This window comes from Nyctereutes procyonoides, unplaced genomic scaffold (assembly GCF_905146905.1).
Source record: "Nyctereutes procyonoides isolate TBG_1078 unplaced genomic scaffold, NYPRO_anot_genome, whole genome shotgun sequence".
Taxonomy (NCBI): Eukaryota; Metazoa; Chordata; class Mammalia; order Carnivora; family Canidae; genus Nyctereutes; species Nyctereutes procyonoides.
This window is the reverse complement of record NW_026575131.1, coordinates 32,078,144-32,085,537: the sequence shown is the minus strand read 5'-3', so window position 1 is coordinate 32,085,537 and position 7,394 is coordinate 32,078,144. Positions and strand designations below refer to the sequence as shown.

Here is a 7,394-nt window from a genome sequence, read left to right as displayed (position 1 = left end):
ATACTATTTTTTTAAAAAATACTTCATTTATTTATTCATGAGAGACACAGAGAGGCAGAGACACAGGCAGAGGGAGAAGCAGGCTCCGTGCAGGGAGCCTGATGTGGGACTTGATCCCAGGACTCCAGGATCATGTCCTGGGCCAAAGGCAGGTGCTAAACTGCTGAGCCACCCAGAGATCCCCAATACTCTTTCTTATAAATTTCATATGGTCATTGACTCACAGAATGCTTTCATTCTGACTCTTATTTTAGCCAGTTTTTGGTTGCAATTCAACCATGATTTGACACCATTAGACTATGAATATATATTTGATCACTTTCTGATTCAGTAAAGAGGTCTTTCATGTCATAGGATGAGCAAGTGTAGTTCTGTGATGAACTTTGGTTGATATTTTCATTTACATTAATAAATAAAATGAAAGTGAGTTTGAAGATGTGTGTCAAAACTTCACTTGATTGTCAATGACATGAACGACTCCTTTGCTGAATTACACAACAGTTTTTGGATACTGGAAGAATGTTTCCTTGATTTTTTTGTTCATCTTAAATGTAATGGCTATAGCACATGACACACTTAATGTTTGCTGCATTGTTAACATTTCTACATCACTTTCTTAAGGCCTAGGGCTTAGAGTATCAACAAGGCAGTAAATCAAGCTCAAATCTGTAATGTTTGCCAATTTCTGTGACATAAATACACACACTATGGCTGTGTGTATTTGCAGCTGCCATTATAAAAATCACTAAATGTGGAGTTGGGAAGACACACATACTAGCACACCACTGTATAGCATTTCCACCCTACATATATAATATATGCCTGCAAATTCAAGAGCATAGATAGAAGTAAAATGTAGAAAAAAATTAGGATATGATGAGTTTTGGGTATTTATTACCTTTAAAAATATACTTTACTTAATTTGTAAGTTTAAATAATTTAACTTCTAATTATGACTGTGTTAAAAAATTGGGTCGTGGAAAATTTAACAATTGACTCTTGTCAGCCATTAGAAGCTGCCTCCAGTTCCTTATAATCTGGATGACACTTCAAGTTGAGCAGACCCTTTTCCTTCTCTGGCCACAGTACTTAGCACAATGCCTGCCATACTGTCATCCCTCTGTAAACATGTGCTAATCAAGCAGTGACTTACATTATCTCTCCACCTGGTCTGTAAGCTCCTTGAAAGAAATATAATATCATAGTCTCTGAATCCTCAGTCCCTAACAGAGCCTGGTACACAGGGTGTGCTCAAGTGAATGACCAAGTTTACATCCTAGGGAACACCTGAAATGCTTTGTCTGGGATCAGAAATGACCCACAGCAGGACTAACAAGCAGGACATTACAGACGGTGGGTATTAATGAATCTCTAGTTACTATTTCATGGGATTAGCTCTTGTCACTGCCTGCGTGAGTTGTCTATTGTTGCATAACAAATTACCACATACTTAATGGGTTAAAACAACAAATAGTATCTCAAAGTTTCTGTGCATTGGGTCTGGGCACATTTTAACTGGGTCTTCCACTCAGTGTCTTACAAGACTGTAATCAAGTTGGTTTTTTTTTTTTTTTGGTTGCATTCTCATCTGGAGGCTCAGTTGGGGAAGAACCCGCTTCCAAGCTCATTCGTGTGCTGTGGCTGAAGTTGTCGCATATTTCCTTGAGGTTGTGTGACTAAAGGCCCCAAGTGTTTGCTGGCTGTGGCCTGGAGGCTGTTCTCAGGTCCTAGGGAATGTTCACAGTTCCTTGCTATATGGACTTCTTCACCATAGTACTTCATCAAGCCAGTGTGGAGAATCTCTTGCCTTGAGGGGGGTGAAGTCTCTGTTTCTAGGCCATTTGTGCAGTTAAAGTAGACCCGCTGAGGATAATCCATCCTTTGATGAACTCAAATTGATTTAGGATCTCAAATCAGCAAATTCCCTTCATATCTTCCATATTCTTTTGGTTAGAAGCAAGTCACGGTTTCCATCCACATTGGGAGAGAACTATACAAGATATGAATACCAGGAGGTGGAGGTCATTGGAGGTCACCATAGGCTCTGTTGGCTACACTGCTTTGTATCCCTGTCCCCAACCCCACCATGAGATATGGCTTTAGTTCTTGAGAAGAGTCAGTCAGTAATCCCTGCATTCTCCTGTTTTATTTTAATTAATTAATTAATTTAAAATAGAAACATAATTTTTATTGACAAGCTAGGGCCACAACAGACAGCTTCCACAACAGAAATAAGACAGTCCCAAGACAACGGAGTTTAAAATCATAGACAGGTTAATACTCTTTACCCTCATCCTCTCCCTCAGCACTATCTGATCCAAACTCTTCATAATCCTTCTCTAAGGCAGCTGTGTCCTCACAGGCCTCAGAAAACTGTCCTTCCTCCATGCTGTTATCCACATACCAGTGAACAAAAGCATGCTCGGCATACATTAGGTCAAAATTGTGGTCCAGGCAATCCCAGGCCTCAGCAATGGCTGTGGTGTTGCTCAGCATGCACACAACTCTCTGTACTTTGGCCAGGTCTCCATCAGGTACCACAGTGGAAGACTGGCAATTAATGCCCACTTTTAAGCCAGTGGGGCACCAGTCCACAAACTGGATGGTACACTTGGTCTTGATGGTGGCAATGGCAGCATCGACATCTTTGGGAACCATGTTGCCATGGTACAACAGGCTGCAGGCCATATATTTACCATGGCAAGGGTCACACTTCACCATCTGCTTGGCTGGCTCAAAGCACGCATTGGTGATCTCTGCTACAGTAAGCTGTTCATGGTAGGCTTTCTCAGCAGAGATGACAGGTGCATATGTGGCCAGAGGAAAGTGGATGCAGGGATAGGGCACCAGGTTCATGTGGAATTCCATCAGAGCAACATTCAGGGCTCCATCAAATCTGAGGGAAGCGGTGATGGAAGACAGTCTGGCTAATAAGGTAGTTAAGGTTGGTGCAGGTTGGGTGTTCAATAGTGACGTTTCTATGACAGATATCATGGATAGCCTTGTTGTCTATCGTGAAGGCACAGAGTGCTCCAGGGTGGTGTGGGTAGTGAGGATGGAGTTGTAGGGCTCGAATCCAGCTATATAAATCTGGGAGCCTGGTTAAATGGAGAACTCCAGCTTGGACTTCTTGCCATGATCGACAGAGAGATGTTCCATCAGCAGGGAGGTAAGCCTGGGACCAGTTCCCCCTCCAAAAGCTGTGGAAAACCAAAAAGCCTTGAAGAACCAAGTGCTGGTCAACCAGCTTCCTAATTTGGTCCAAGACAAGATCAATGATCTTGTCAATGGTGTGATGCCCTTGGGCATAGTTATTGGCAGTATCTTCCTTGCCTGTGATGAGCTTCTCAGGGTGGAAGAGCCTGAGTAGGTGCCAGTGCAAACTTCATCAATGACCGTGAGTTCCAGGTCTACAAACCCTTCCCTGGGCACATGCTTGCCAGCCCCTATCTCACTGAAGAAGGTGTTGAAGGAGTCATCTCCTCCCCCAATGGTTTTGTCACTTGGCATCTGGCCATTGGGCTGAATGCCATGTTCTAGGCAACAGAGCTCCCAGAAGGCATTGCTGATCTAGACACCAACCTGTCTAATGTGGATGGAGATACACTCATGTATGACTGAGACTTATAGGGCTCCTTGGGAGTGGAGTAGGCGAGGGGATGGCAACAAGGTTCTTCCACTTGACAGACTACCAAGGAGTCTGGGGAAGCGGGCCATTCTCCTGTTTTAGAACATTTCCCTGTTGAGGTGGCTGATGTATGTGATTTTGGTATTTATTTATGCTGATGTGGAACACATGGGAGGAGCCAAATGGTTTCCTTGGTGCTCAGGGAAAGAAGAGACTGTCAAAAACGATCATTTCAGGCTTAGAAGTGAAGGTCACAGTGACAGGAAAACTCTTCCCCTTGATTTTACTTTGGACTGTCATGGTGAAGAGAGAAACTTGTGAAATAATGCAATGGAAGAGGTAGGCCCAGGAACTCCACTGAAATGCCCTCCCATATCAGCGGGGGGAGGAAATATCATTACCTTACTTCCATCTGGCCACTGGAGATGGCTTATGGCATCAGCGAGATCATCCATCTTGTGAATTCCATTGGTTTGAATTTTTTAAAAAATATTTTATTTATTTATTTGACAGAGAGAATGAATAGGATGGAGAGCAAGGTGGAGAGGGAGAAGCAGGCTCCCCGCTGAGCAGTGAGCCCCAATGCAGGACTGATCCCAGGACCCTGGGGTCTTGACCTAAGCTGAAGGCAGTTCCTTAACTGACTGAGCCACCCACCAGTCGCCCTGGTTTGAATTTTTAATAGCAACACCCTCCAGCCTTAAGAAGGACCAGACCTTGAAAAAGGGGGTGTTGGTATGACTCACAACTACAGAATTTGGGGGGTTTGCCACTTTATCCAATGTTTCTGCAGTAAATACTTGTTGGTCTCCAATTCTGTGCCTCCATGGGAGGCATGAGTAATAGGATAGAGTAATAGGATAGGATGAGTAATAGGATAGATATTACCTATTAATAGTAATAGTAATAGAATAGTTAATAGGATGAGAATAGGATAGGCAAGCTTGCCCTCCTGGAGTTTCCCACTTGCTAGAAAGTCAACGAAAGAGTCATACAACAAGATAAAGTGTAAAAAGTGCTTTGAAGGAGACAAAGTGAAAAAAAGAAAAATACTATAGAGAATGCTGTTTTAATTTTTTAAAAAGATTTTATTCATTTGAGAGAGGGAGGTTGAGCACGAAGTGGTGGGGAGAGGCAGAGGGAGAGGGAGAAGCAGACTTCCCACTGAACAGAGAACCAGATTAGGGACTTGATCTCAGGACCCTGAGATCATGACCTATGCTGAAGGCAGACGCTTAACCATCTGAGTCACCCAGGCACCCCAGGGGGGTTGTTTTAGGAGGTGTGGTCTTGGGAGGTCTTCAGGAGAAGCAACTTTACAGTTGAGATCTGAAGATAAGATGATCCCAGTCACTCCATTTTTTTTTTTTTTATTCATGAGAGACACAGAGAGAGAGGCGGAGACACAGGCAGAGGGAGAAGCAGGCTCCATGCAGGGAGCCCGACGTGGGACTCAATCCCAGGACTCCAGGATCACGCCCTGAGCCGAAGGTAGATGCTCAACCACTGAGCCACCCAGACGTCCCGACCCCAATCACTCCTAACGGGGGGAAGAACATTCTAGGAGTACCCCAGAGTATGCAAAGGTCCAGACTGGAAATGTTCTAAACATAGTGAGAAGGAGAGGAGTGCTAGGTGAGAGGGCTGGTGCCAGATAACGAAGATGTCTCTGGGAGACGGGATTGAGAGTATTTGGTTGATTGGAACTGGAGCATGAGGGAAAGGTAGCCATCAAGAATGGCTCTTGGCTATTCCCACAAGAAGTGGGTGGCGCCAGATACTGAGATGGCTTTCCAACCCCTACATTCCTGCAACCTTCCTTCAGTATAAACCAGTGTTGTGCTGGTTAACAGGCTCCCTGCTCCTTTCGTGAAGAGCCCTGACTTGTAGCATTTGTGGATTTCTGTGCTGACTCTCGCCATGGCCAACTTTGAGCTACCAGCCAGCTTGCAAGAATCCTAAATATTTAATTTCTGAGCTGGTAGGAGCCCGTTCCAGCACACGGAGCCACCACCGGGTCACAGCACATTCTTCTCTAGGGAGCAGTTCACCAGGTGGTAGCTTTGAGCCTCCTGCCCTTCTCCGACACCTCTATACCTGTTTCTTTATATTTTCCCACCGCCACCTGAGGTGGCAGCCACAAAGGAAAACATACCCCTTCACTGCTGACTGCTCCCAGGGAGCCGTTCCATAGGTTTAACGACAGTTGTCTAATTATGTTTTAGATGCTCATTCCAGAAAAAGCTGATAGATAAATTAGTGCAATTAATTGGTCTTTACAGAGCATTTAGGAAAACTCAGGCTGTCATAGAAGTCTTAATGTAGAGAGTACATCTAGCTGAACCTGTTGCGAATAGAGAGAAGCAGGAAGGAATCGTAGCCCAGGAGGAAGCAGAGGCTAGCTCCCGAATCTGAATCTGCCCTGCCAGGCCCTGCTCCTTGAATTCCCTGGGACGATGATCCTTTAACCTCAGTGTCAACACGTGCAGGTCAGACCCCTTCTGTTGAGCACACCACCATCGTCCTGGTATCTCAAGATCTTGGAGGGAAGTTTGACCCAGCTCAAATACCATGTGCTGGTATTTCTCACGTCTGTTTCTTTATAGTCACACTCAATGCCACTCTCAGAACTTGAAGCCTCCAGCATCGGTCAGCTGGTCTCACTCCACTTTTAATCCATTCTCTGAACCATAGCCGCCCAGACTTCCTTCACGGCCTGCAGCACCCTGGGAGGCAGTCCTATCTCTCTAGCTTCCTCTCATGCCACCAGCTCCCCTGTGCTCCTGTTGCAGTCGGAGGAAGTCCTCAGCTCCTCCAAGTTCCCACGCTCTTGCCTTTTCACATTCTGTTTTCCCTGCATGGAACACTTTCTCCTATTGAATGAATCAGAATCAGTTACGTTATGTGGTGATAGTGAATTAAACCCTAAATTTCAGTCACTGAACTCATTTAAAGTTTATGTCTCATTCCTGTGAGGTGCAGTATGGATCGGGTGGTCCTTTCCCTCTGGAGAAGTGGCCTCTAAGTCACTGGTGCAAAGGAAAAGGAGGAGTCCCTGTCTTTTAACGGACTCAGCCTGGAAGTGCCACGGGTCACCTTCTCTTACCTTCTATTGGCAGAATTGGTCAGATGGCTCCAACCTAGCTGCAAGGGAGGCTGGAAAATGTAGGAGAGCGCATGGGGTACTTGGTGCCACACCTTTCTCCTTTTCTGATCCATTATTCAGGTCACCACGTCACTTTCTCTGGGAAGCCCTCCCTGATCCCCCAACACTGTGTCAAATTTCCTTTCCCAAGTGTACCCTCTGCACACCTTCAGCCTGGCACCTGTCCCCCTGAATGGTCCATCAGATGCCGATCCTTTGCTCAGCCATGAGCTCCGCAAGGCAGGGATCTGGTCTGTTTCTTACTTGGGGCTGCCCTCCCCCCAGTGCCTAACAGGTCCTGCCATACAGCAAGGCTCAGTGTATGACCCTGGAGCGGAGGGCCAGTCCTAACCCCAGCGTTCAGGGCTCTCTACATTCTGCATGTACTTCTCTGTCTCTCTCACTCAGGTGCTCGGGGTTTTAGGTCTTTCGTGCATACTATGGCACATAGGCCCTTGGGATTTCTGTCAGGTGGCTCTGAATCTGCTTGCCAGCTCTAGTTATGGGACCCTAAACAAATTACTTCACTACTCTGTGCCTCAGTGTCCTCATCTGTTGAATGGATTTTATTGTACCTATTTTTGCAGGGGCTTAATGAAAAAATGCTTTTAAAATGCATCC

At 45.5% G+C, this 7,394-nt stretch overlaps 1 pseudogene; it reads right to left on the bottom strand.

The window, feature by feature from the left end:
* Positions 1 to 2,274: 2,274 nt before the first annotated feature.
* On the bottom strand, positions 2,275 to 3,609 carry LOC129521797 (tubulin alpha-1C chain-like; annotated as a pseudogene).
* Positions 3,610 to 7,394: the final 3,785 nt, after the last annotated feature.